Source organism: Bubalus bubalis, chromosome X (genome assembly GCF_019923935.1).
Source record: "Bubalus bubalis isolate 160015118507 breed Murrah chromosome X, NDDB_SH_1, whole genome shotgun sequence".
Lineage (NCBI taxonomy): Eukaryota > Metazoa > Chordata > Mammalia > Artiodactyla > Bovidae > Bubalus > Bubalus bubalis.
Window position 1 is genome coordinate 74,083,933 of NC_059181.1, and position 13,367 is coordinate 74,097,299.

Below are 13,367 nucleotides of genomic sequence, written 5' to 3' on the forward strand. Positions count from 1 at the left end.
ATGGTGTACATAAACTTACTTCTTTTTCTGTGTAATGTCCCTATACATAACTCTTCAGTTTTTACTTTTCTCCACCTCACTAGGACAACTACTTTCTCAGTATTCACCACTAACTTCTTAAAAATCCACATTCTCTCTTCACAGCACATTGTTACCCATCACCTTTATCATGAAACGTTTTCTTCCTTGGCATCTGTAACAGCATCCTGATTATTTTCCTTTCTCCCCACATAATTATTCTTTATTTACTTCACTGGTTATTCTTACTTCTACATGTCTCTGTGGACTTAGTTTTTAATGCCCCTGTCCTTTTTTCACTCTTTACTTTAGAAATTTCATTCGATTTCATGGATTCTATCATATCTGTGTTGATGACAGTAAAGCTAGATCTTCAGGTAATATACAGTCTCATATGTCTTACTAAAATGTTTACATGGCTAATAATCATTACTATAGATTCTTCAATTCCAAAACAGAACTCATCATATTTTTCCTCATAAATGTCCCTTTCCTGTCTCTCTCTTGTAATATTTTTCCATCTATAATTCATCACTTTACCCATTTTATCAGGACAGTCATCTTTTCCACTGTTCTTATGCCTTTAGGTCAAAGCTAGAGTGACACACAAAACTACCTCAGCATTTTTCATTGTGCCAGAGTCTTACTAAATCCAAATCCTATACTTTCACTGTACTACCACTGTTTTCCCAGATCACTGCATATTGACCACTTCCCTTTGCCAAGCCTCTTCACTAAACATTTAGTTACAAGCATTTAGAATTTTAGATTTAGCACTTGTGTCCTTCAAAGACTCAATTTTTATCAAGAGTCTTCTCCAGCACCACAATTCAAAAGCATCAGTTCTTCAGTGCTCAGCCTTCCAGCCTAGATTCTATTATCTATAACTTCAATTTGCCAGTTTCCTCACCTTTCATATTCATTGTCCTTATGCAGCATCCACACAGTAAATTCCAAGAGCTATGTCAACCCCAAAGTCCACATCTTTAGCTCTACTATATGGAACTCATAGATGTTGTTAGAGAAAAGTATAAATTGGCCTAATGCAAATACTTGGTCTCTAAACCCAACTTGCTTTCAATGCCATCAAGTGATCCTCCTATCTCTTTTTTAGCCTATTCCAAATCTGATTGTCTCTGGTGATTGATCACCACACCTCTGCCTTGTAGTCTGTTTAGACAGTCTCACATCCTGCCAAATTTCTTTAAAGAATTGTTTACGTTCCCTGGTTCAATGTCCACACCTCTTGTTGACTTTGCAACTTACTATAAATCTTGTTTCCACTCCTCTGATCCACCAGAAGTTCCAGAGTCTACAATGACCAATTTATTGTTAAATCCAATGGTGATATTGATCTCTCTCTTACTGAAATGCCCCTTTGCCTTTTGGTTTCTAAGACACCATTCTGCTTTTCTTCCTATCTATTTAGGTACCTCTTAATAGACTTTTATTTTTGGTGGTAACTCTATTTCCTTTAAGGTCCTTAAAATATTGGTCTTTTTTAGTTTGCTACCCTCAGCCCTTGACTTTTCTCATTTTACACTCTCTTCTCCATGTGATCTATTCCTATATGCTAATATGTCACAAAGGTCCATATGGTCAAACTATGGTTTTCCCAGTAGTCATGTATGGATGTGAGAGTTGGAACATAAAGAATGCTGAGTGCTGAAGAATTGATGCTTTCAAATTGTGGTGCTGGAGAAGACTCTTGAATCCCTTGGACACCAAGGAGATCAAACCAGTCAATCCTTAAGGAAATCAATCCTAAATATTCATTGGAAGGTCTGAAGCTGCAGCTCTAATACTTTGGCCACCTGATGCAAATAGCAGACTCATTGGAAAAGACCCTGATGTTAGGAAAGTTTGAGGGCAAGAAGAGAAGGGGGCGACAGAGGATGAGATGGTTGGATAGCATCACTGACTCAATGGACATGAATTTGAGCAAACCCTGAGAGATAGTGAAGGACAGGAAAGCCTGGTGTGCTGCAGTCTGTGGGGTCACAAAAAGTTGGACATGACAGTGACTGAACAACAATATATCATAAACTTCATCCTCAATCCAGACTTCCTTTCTAAACTATTAGATATCTCGACTTGAACTTCTCTCAAGCTACTCAAATTCAGCATAACCAAAACTGAATTTATCAACCTCCAACTCCAACCTCAAAGTGTTGGATCAGTTCCTCCCCCTTTGCTTCTATTCTCAGTAAATGGCCTCAAGCAACCAAATGCCCTAACCCAGAAACCTAGATGTCAGACTTGACTCCTCCTTTCTTTGAACTTCTTATCATTCTCTAGAATGGTCAGGCCTTTCACAACTCTGCTTTTGTAAATAGACTTCTGTGCCTGAAATGCTCTCCCTTCTTTTGTTGTTACTTAAGACATTTCCTACTTATCTCACTGAGATTAACTCTTGCAGATTTGATATTAAGTGCCCTTCCAATCTTCCCTGGTGGCTCAGAGGTTAAAGTGTCTGCCTGCAATACGGGAGATCTGGGTTTGATCCCTGGGTCGGGAAGATCCCTTGGAGAAGGAAATGGCAACCCATTCCAGTATTCTTGCCTGGACAATCCCATGGACAGAGGAGCCTGGTGGGCTACAGTCCATGGGGTCGCAAAGAGTCAGACACGACTGAGCGACTTCACTTCACTTCACTTCTTCCAAGACTTCACTCTTCTGCTTCCATAACAGCCTATTCACAACTCTGCTGTGATAATTACTCCATTATTTCATTCATTTCTCTGTATCCCTCATAAGACTTTAAACAATATGAAGGTAGAGGCTCTGCTTTGGTTATGTTAGTATCCATGCATTTCATACAGTACATTGTTACTTTAAAAGTTATTGAATACTTCTTTAAAAATCTTAATTAAATGAGGAGGGCAGACAGAAATAAAAACTAGACAGGAATGTCAAAGAGGTTTTGGAGAGAAAATATAAAAATGCCCAATCCATAGAAAATAGAGGTAATTTTTCTCAACTTTAACACTTTTTAATCACTTTTCATCTAATTATAAAAAAATACAGCGTTCATTTTAAGATTACCAGAAAAATTTTAAAAAGAAAATAATGGTATCATTATTCTTTTTCATTATTTTAAACTATTTTATAACAGGGACTTCTCTGGTGGCCAAGTGGTTAAGACTTCATGCTTCCATTGCTGGGGGCAATGGGCTCCATCCCTGGTCAGGGAACTAAGGTTTGGCATGCTGCCCAGTGAGGCAAAAAAAGTTTTATAATAAAAAGTTATAAAGAGTATTATTGCAAATTCCTGTGTATTCATGATTATTATCTCTCAAGAACTCTTAGAGACTTCCCAACCTTTCTCACATAGTTTGCATTCCCATGAATATGTTTTAACTTAATCCTCAAAAATATTTTTGGGCCAACTAAGATCTGTTCTTCTTTAAAATTAAGTTGTTTTTTTCTCTGTAAACTATTTCATAGTAATAGAAGACAAGTGGGTAGCGTCTACCTTTTCTCTACATAACCCTCCTATATTTTCTTGTACACTACAACTATATTATCCTTTACTGTTCTCTTCTCCAGGCAGAGTAGCCATAATTGTGTTAAGGCTGAGTCTCCATCTTGTTGATAATTTGGGTACATTTTCAGGACAGTCCCTCCAGTTTTTCCAAGTTTTAAATCAAATAGAATGCTAATTCCAAAAAGCATATAACTAAAAACCCACTTTATAGTGATAAGAGATATCTAACTAAGAGGATGAGAACCTGCATTTCAATGAAACACCAGGAATGCCTTTGTTTTTTCCAATCCTCTATTCAGGACTACACAAATGCAATGTCTTTTATTTTTTCCTTATTAATTCCAGTCTGAAAATGAGAGTGTTCAGGGGTTAAAAAAAAAACAGTAACGAATTAACCACAATATACAACATCTAGCTCTTTATCAATGCCACTGCTCTTCATAGCCAGATGTCATGTGAAGACAAGATTAATATTAAGTAATTTCTACAAGCTGATTATCTCCTTACACATGGCTTTTCACAAAGAAGTCTGTTAACCAACCCAAAGATTTTGACAAAATTGTTTCCAATTAATTGATATTATACTCTACTTTTTCTCAAGACTTTTCTCCTCAGGTTTATACTCTGTGATCACAATGAAGAACAATGTCCTAGCATTTTTTTGATCACAGAGTGTAAACCTGAAAAGTGAACCTGAAAAGAAAAGGACCAAAAAAGTGAGGAGGTAGCCTGGAATTACTAAATGTCTCCTTTCACTACCATGGCCACCATCTGCTCAACAAAGGCTGAAAAAAATAGATGCTATAGACCAGGGGTCCCTAACCCCAGGGCCAGAGACTGGTACCATGGAGGCTTATTAGGAACCAGGTGGCACAGGAGGAGGTGAGTGGCAGGCGAGCAAGTGAAGCTTCAACTGCTGCTCCCTGTTGCTCGCATTACCACCTGAACCATCTCCCCCTACTTCTCACACCCACCGGCCATGGAAAAATTGTCCTCCACTAAATCTGTTCCTGATGACAAAAAGCCTGGGGTCTGCTGCCATAGACAGAAGACAGTATATTAGACTAGGCTAGTATGTTCAGTTAAGCTACAAAAGAGAGAAAAGATTATTTTGGCCTTGAACTCATGTGTTCTTTCTCTACCTTTGCTCTTCTAGCCTCTGCCCATACAGTGCCTAGGCCTCCACTTTCTTTATATCATTCCCTCAACTGAGTAGATTCCCCACTAAAACATATTTGGCAGGAGTAATCATTTATATTCTGTATATTTATCCTCCTGTTTCTCACTAGCAACCCTCACCTATTATTGTATTCTTTTCTCTCAAGGATTTGCTAGGTGATTGAAATTGATCTGACAAAATAACCCATATTAAGCCATTAATAGATGAAAAAAGCCTAATGAATTTCTGCTTTGAGGTAGTAAGTTAGGACTGTGATAAGAGCCTCCCACATCTTAACCTCAAAGTGTGATACTTTCAGATTCTATGGAAGACTTTTGAGAGAGAGATTTGTGGCCTTCTCCAGTACTCTTTGGCCTTCCCCCATGGCTCAGCAGTAAAGAATACCCCTGCAATGCTGGAGATGTGGATTCAATCCATGGATCAGGAAGATGAACTGAAGGAGGAAATGGCAACCCACCACAGTATTCTTGCCTGGGAAATCCTATGGGCAGAAGGAAACTGGTGGGCTACAGTCCATGTGGTCACAAAGAGTCAGACATAACTGAGTATGCATGCCAGTACTTTTTAAATCATCCTGCAGAAGCCCAGATTCTCTTGAGCTTCTTTGAAGATTGATAGCAGCAACACAGTTTCCTTTTTCTCTCATTTTATTGTTACCTATCAAACGCTATTCCCTATCACATACAATCAGTGAACGTAAAGAACCTCTATAATTTATCAAATGCTGCCTGGAGATATCTCCTCCTTTCTTTCCCTCCTTAATATTGTGATTCTCCCTGTTTAGCAAGTAATTAAGTGCCAGACAAATAGGCCTATGTTATTCATTATGTATATACTCAAGAGGCCTCTGAAATTGGCTTTTAAAAAAATATAAACTGAAAGGATAAGTAAACCAGTAAAAGGATCACATTGGTTAGCACTTAGGGGCAAATGGATGTTCTAGGTTCAGTGTCTCTTTCAATCCTACATTCATGGCAATATCCAATTAGTGCTTGTGCATTACAAGGAAAGGCCAAATGAGGATGTGCCTAGCCAGGCCTCTGCACAGCCCTGGTAGAGACACATTCACTTCTACACTAATCAAATCATTAGGCTATATTCTGTGACTTACACATGTGCTAAAAATGGCATTTTGAAATGTTAATACTATGGATAAATCCAAACCCATTTGTGAATGCTCATATTATCAATTTAAAGCACTGAAGTACAAAGTATACTTAATTATTTTCCATAAACACAATTCTGTAAGCTCTTTTTGTTTAAATCAACAAATCCATTTTGTCCCTGATGTTTATTAACTCAAGTGATAGATGGGAAAGGTATTTTAAATTTTTTATTTTTTATTGTTGTTCAGTCTTTCTAAGTCGTGTTTGGCTCTTAGTGACCCCAAGGACTATAACATGCCAGGCTTCCCTAGCCTTCACTCTCTCCTGGAGTTTGCTCAAACTCATGTCCATTGAACTGGTGATGCCATCCAACCATCTCATCCTCTGTTGTCCCTTTCTCCTCCTTCTTTCAATCTTTCCCAGCATCAGGATCTTTTCCAATGAGTTGGATTTTGGCATCAGGTAGCCAGAGTACTGGAGCTTCAGCAACAGTCCTTCCAGTGAATATTGAGGGTGGATTTCTTTGAGGGTTGACTGGCTTGATTTCCTTGCAGTCCAAGAGACTTTCAAGAGTCTTCTCCAGCACCACAGTTTGAAAGCATCCATTCTTCAGTGCTCAGCCTTCTTTATGGTCCAACTCTCACATCTGTACATGTCTATTGGGAAAACCATAACTTTGATTGTACAAATCTTTCTTGGCAAAGTGATGTCTCTGCTTTTTAATACACTGTCTAGGTTTGTCTAGGGCATCCCAGGTGGCACTAGTGGTAGAGAACCCACCTGCCAATGCAGGAGACATAAGAGACACAGGTTCAATCCCTGGGTCGGGAAGATCCCCTGGAGAAAGAAATGGCAACCTACTCCAGTATTCTTGTCTGGGAAATCTCATGGACAGAGGAGCCTGGAAGGCTACAGTCCAGGGGGTTGCAAAGAGTTGGACACGACTGAAGCGACTTAGCACACACAAGTTTGTCATAGCTTTCCTTCCAAGGAGATGTTTTATTACCTCACCTCAAAATTTTCTAGCTTAAGTTCTGGTTTGTCTAACACCTATATTAGAAATTCTAAAATGAAAAGTCATACAAATCATCCAAACTGGATTTTTTAAGGAAAAATATTTGGTAGCATTAAGCACAATAATTTCTTTTAGTATTGAGTTAGGCTTATTTTATGGACTATCATCCATTGTTTTAAAAATTTCTTATGTTTTTATACTTGACATGAATCACTGTTGGTTTTCCATCTCTCCTTCTATCTCTAGGTCTCTTTTCTCCCTCATAACTCATACCTACACAATCATTTACAGTCTACAGTATCAGAGACTAAATGATAATTCATTGCAGCTGCTGTAATCAATGCCACTTATTTTTTTTTTCTGAGTCATTGGAGTCAACTAGTAGTGCTAGAATCCTTCTCACCTATCTGTCTTAATTACTGACCAAGCACTGCATCAGAAATTGCAGTTAATAATCACACAGAAAACGAGAAGGTATCAAGTCTGTTGGGAGAGGGTGAATGAATAGGCAAAGATGATGAAACATATTTCCCTTGCCTTTTAGCTGATATTTGTATTTAAATGAGCAGCTTTTTATAGGCAAGTCATGGGCTTTCACCTGATATCTGGAGTGCATTTTGCAGCAGCATTTCTCAGAATCTGGAAAAATGAATGATATATCACTGCAGTAAAAATGAAAATGCTAATGCCCACGTAAGTAAAGTTTTTCTTCTCTGAATGGGATATACTAACTCAGGCCATGCAGAATCATTTACTGATGCATGCACTGATTGAAATTCAAATATTATTTAAAATTAATAACCTGTTCAACAATCCTGGGGAAGATTATAGCCATTAAGGCAAATGTTACTGTCTCCCTTGAAGAAATATTCTCACAATCAATAAATTCTCTTAAAGCTGCAATCGAAATTAGAAGTCTGGTGTAAGCTTTCATTTGACAAACACTTTACAAAACATATAAATTGCCTGGCTCAACCTTTTATCTCAATAAGTTGAGTGCATACAAATATGTATTCAAAGAATTTCTCTATTTGGGTAATAGATGAGGTTCAAGCTTTCCTTTTAGTTGGCTTCTTTGCATATCCAGCCTGGGCTTCCCTGGTGGCTCAGATGGTAAAGAATCTGCCTGCAATGCAGGAGACACGGGTTTGATCCCTGAATCAGGAAGATCCCCTGGAGAATAGAATAGCAACCCACTGCAGTATTCTTGTCTGGAGAACTCCAGGGACAGAGGAGCCTGACGGGCTAAAGTCCATGGGGTTGCAAAGAGTCAGGCATGACTGACTGAGACTTTGGATATTCAGCATAGCAGAATGCTGTGGTCTTAGATGGAATAATTGTTTGGGGAGTAGATATAATGCTTAATTGGTCTCTAGATTTTACTTATTGTTTCCATGGCTATAGTCCCTGGGCTGATTTGACTTTTATTTCTTGCAGCTCTGGAGGGTAGGCTTCATTTGTAATTTGAGAAAACAAAGATAGAGGAACAAAAGTGGCAGTATAAGGATTCAGTTTGAAGCTTGTGATTCCCTTTGAAAATTGACACTTTTGTCAACAAGTATTTATTGAATACATGATGCACATTGGGCTTTTCAAAAAGTGTGTAATTAAGATGTGGAACACTTTCTTTCTTTCTTTTTTTTTTTTTTTGCCAGTTTATAGAGTGTAAAGTAGCAGGCACTGTGCAGTTTAGCGATTTTCTTCTATTACTCAGCAAGTAGAGGAAAAGAGATAGGAGTTAGGGGTTGTGAATGAACTAGGCAGCCCTATTTTCAATCTAGTATTTCCTCTGGTAGCTCTCTGCTTCTCACTTCAAAGTCCACTCATGGCTTATATTTGCGAGACAGAAATAACAAATGGACCTAAGGATAAAGCAGTTCACAAACCAGAATCCCTTATTTCTGAATGTACCTAAGAGCACAGTTCACAGTTTACTGTAACCAGATACAAAGGTATAGAGAGAGGTAAATAAAGTAGTTCATTATTCACCACTTAAGGCAGTCATAAAAAAGGATACATTTTCATTAACAGTGGGTTGAATCATTAGAAAACCTAAAGCTACTCAGTTCATATTCAGTGCTTGCTCTGCTCTGTGAAGTGAATAATATGGGGATGAGTAGATTGCTGTGAAATAAAATTCCAATTGCAAGTTTATTTTTCTAGTGAACCCAAACCATGAGCTCAAAACTTCAGAGGTACTTAATTTTGATCAACTTTTTAGCAGTAAAATGTTTTGAGTGAGCTCAAAGATTTCACATGTTTTAAAAGTCCAATAACTTTCTAACAATAATTTTGAAGCTGTTAATTCTTCTTCCCCATGCGCACTCTCTTCCCTAATGATGTTATGTCCATGATATACCACCATTGCTTTCAACCCACCACATTCTCTTTCTTTGAGTTTTCATATCTCCCTCCCCCTGTTCAATGTTCAAATTTAATATCTCCTCATTCAAAGACACTTTGCAATCTGATCTGTAACCTTTGAATTCTGACAGCTTTGAGATGCTTCATTTCCTTTTCTTTTCCTCTTCTTGAATAATCCTTTTCCTCCTCCTTTCTTTAGAAAAAAAAATATTGGGGAAAGGAAAGGTAGATAGGAAGCTCCAATATTTTATTTCCTTCCCTCTATTCCTGGTAAACCATATATATATATAGTGGTTGTTGTTGTTGTTTAGTCGCTCGGTCATGTCTGACTCTTTTGTGACCACATGGACTGTGGCTTGCCAGGCTCCTCTGTTCATAGAATTTCTCAGGCAAGAATACTGGAGTGGGTTGCCATTTCCTTCTCCAGGGAATCTTCCTAAATCAAGGATCAAGCCCACATCTCTTGCATTGCAGGCAGACTCTTTACTACTGAGTCACACATACATAAATATAATATATATTATATATAAATAATCTCTATAATGTATATATTAGAAATTGCTAACTCTCCTGGCAGTGTCTATCTCTATGACCATCATTCCCTTCTTTGTTCTTAGAATTCACATATTTGTCTTCATATTTCTGCAATAATCCCCTCTAACTCTTAAGTTTTTTTTCCCAACTTTTGAAACCCTTCTATCATTTTAATCCATTTTATTATCTGTAATTTCAAGCTTTGATGGTATGCTACTCAGGAGTTTTATGACTCCTTTGCTGAAATACTCAATCTAGGGAAAATCATTTGCTTGAAATGAGAACTACTAATACAGTTATGTGAAGTTTAAAAATAAAATAAAATTTAAAAAATAAAAAATAAAAAAAAATAAAGACGATCATTTAAAATACTTTTCATTGTTTTCTTTTTTTTTTTTTCAGGATAAATTTTGACTGAATCCATGGTTAGAAAGAGAATGATAAAGGTTTCTACAGGTATTACCTTAGTCATCATTTACAGGGAGATTTTATACCATCTGGTATGAATCAACAAACAATCCCTTATGAAGAAGAACAGCAGCTTGGGTAGAATAGAATGAGTCAGTATGGCCTTTCTTATTCCTCTCTTGCCTTCTGCTTTTTATTTATTAGTGGGATTTCTAGTCATTGATAGTATTAATAATAGCAATCCTCTCAAGATATAACATTTTATAGTCCAATCAGCCTACGTCAACTGTCCCCAAATTAGGTAATGAGAAGGCAATGGCAACCCACTCCAGTATTCTTGCCTGGAGAATCCCATGGATGGAGGAGCCTGGTAGGCTAGTCCATGGGGTCGCTAAGAGTTGGACACGACTGAGTGACTTCACTTTCAGTTTTCACTTTCATGCTTTGGAGAAGGAAATGGCAACCCACTCCAGTATTCTTGCCTGGAGAATCCCAGGGACAGAAGAGCCTGTTGGACTGCCGTCTATGGGGTCACACAGAGTCGGACACGACTGATATGACTTAGTAGCAGCAGCAGCTACTGATAGATATCAAAGCCTTACCTTGGTGGTTTCCCAGCCATGTAGATAAAGGGTTGAAAGGTTGATGTGTAGGTCAGCTTCTCCATCCACACGTTCCTCTCTAAGACTTACAGAGAAGCACAACAGAGGGGGTTTGCATGCAAGAATCTGGTTCCAGGGGAACAAATCCTTTAAATTAGCAACTCATGTGTCCCTGCATGCCTGTAACAATCACAAAACTTCAGTTAAATACAAGTGGATCCTCATCAAGAAATGGTTGCCATTTTATTCCTTTTACAATCCCAAAGAATAGAAAATATAATTAGTATGAAGAAAGCTCATTCCTGAAGGTCTTGATTGTTATGACCAAAATAAGACAAGGCAAAGCAAAAGCGACAGATTGCTTTGGACACTGGAAAGACTTATAATACCCAGTGATTAAGCACTACAAAGGATTTCAAGAGCCCCCATGCAATGGTTTCAGAGAGGGTTGAGAAATACTGGGTGATTGTTTGAAATATGTCAATCAATTACTCAGTCATGTTTCCCAGGACTCATTAAATAGACAAGTAGGATGGAATTATGCTATTCTTATTAAGCCACTAAATTGGAAACTGGCAAAACAAAGGATAGGCCAGCAATGGATCCCTACATCAACCTTCCACCCTTTCCTTTGCATCTTCATTCAGAACACGAAAGCAGGTAAAATGAATAAAATATTGCAGATTGGCAACAAGCCATAGTGGAAGAAACATGCTCAGACAGTTCAGTCGCTCAGTTGTGTCCAACTCTTTGCAACCCCATTGACTGCACTAGGTCAGGCTTCCCTGTCCATCACCAACCCCCGGAGCCTACACAAACTCATGTCCATTCCATTGGTGAAGCCATCCAACCACCTCATCCTCTGTCATCCTCATCTCCTAATGCCTTCAATCTTTCCCAGCATCAGGGTCTTTTCCAATGAGTCAGTTCTTTGCATCAGCTGGTCAAAGTATTGAAGTTTCAGCTTCAGCATCAGTCCTTCCAATGAATATTCAGGACTGATTTCCTTTAGGATGGGCTGGTTGGTTCTCCTTGTTGCCCAAGGGACTCCCAAGAGTCTTCTCCAACACCACAGTTCAAAAGCATCAGTTATTCAGCGCTTAGCTTTCTTTATAGTCCAACTCTCACATCCATACATGACTCCTGGAAAAACCATAGTTTTGACTAGAGGGACCTTTGTTAGTAAAGTAAGGCTAACAGAGTTTTGCCAAGAGAACACACTGGTCATAGCAAACACCCTCTTCCAACAACACAAGAGAAGACTACAAATTGACATCACTAGATGGTCAATACCAAAATCAGATTGATTATATTCTTTGCAGCAAAGATGGAGAAACTCTATACAGTCAGCAAAAACAAGACTGTGGCTCAGATCATGAACTCCTTATTGCCAAAATCAGACTGAAATTGAAGAAAGTACAGGAAACCAATAGACCATTCAGGTATGACCTAAATCAAATTCCTTACAATTATCAGAGGAAGTTAGAAATAGATTCAAGGGATTAGATCTGATAGTCAGAATGCCTGAAGAACTATGGATGGAGATTCATGACATTGTACAGAAGGCAGTGGTCAAGATCATCCCAAAGAAAAAGAAAGGCAAAATGGTTGTCTAAGGAGGCTTACAAATAGCTGAGAAAACAAGAGAAGTGAAAGGCAAAAAAGAAAAGGAAAGAAAGATATACCCATTTGAATGCAGAGTTCCAAAGAATAGCAAGGAGAGACAAGAAAGACTTCCTCAGTGATCAATGCAAAGAAATAGAGGAAAACAATGGAATGGGAAAGACGAGAGATCTCTTAAAGAAAATGAGAGATACAAAGGCAACATTTCATGCAAAGATGAACACAATAAAGGACAGAAATGGTGTGGACCTAACAGAAGCAGAAGATATTAAGAACAGGTGGCAAGAATACACAGAAGAACTGTACAAAAAAGATCTACATGACCTAGATAGTCACAATGGTGTGATCACTCACCTAGAGCCAGACAGCCCAGAATGCAAAGTCAAGTGGGCCTTATGAAGCATCACAATGAACAAAGCTAGTGCAGTTGATGGAATTCCAGTTGAGCTATTTCAAATCCTAAAAATGATGCTGTGAAAGTGCTGCATTAAATATGCCAGCAAATTTGGAAACCTCAGTAGTGGTCACAGGACTCTTAAATGTCATTTTTCATTCCAATCCCAGAGAAAGGCAAGGTCAAAGAATGTTCAAACTATCCCACAATTACACTCATCTCACACTCTAGCAAAGTAAAGCTCAAAATTCTCCAAGCCAGGCTTCAACAGTATGGGAACCATGAACTTCCAGATATTCAAGTTGGATTTAGAAAAGACAGAGGAACCAGAGATCAAATTGCCAACATCTGCTGGATCATCGAAAAAGCAAGAGAGTTCTAGAAAAACATCTACTTCTGATTTATTGACTATGCTGTGTGGATTACAACAAACTGTGGAAAATTCTTCAAGAGATGGGAATACCAGACCACTTGACCTGTCTCCTGAGAAATCTGTATGCAGGTCAACAAGCAACAGTTAAAACTGAACATGGAACAACAGACTGGTTCCAAATCTGGAAAAGAGTACATCAAGGCTGTATACTGTCACCCTGCTTACTTAACTTATATGCAGAGCACATCATGCAAAATGCCAGG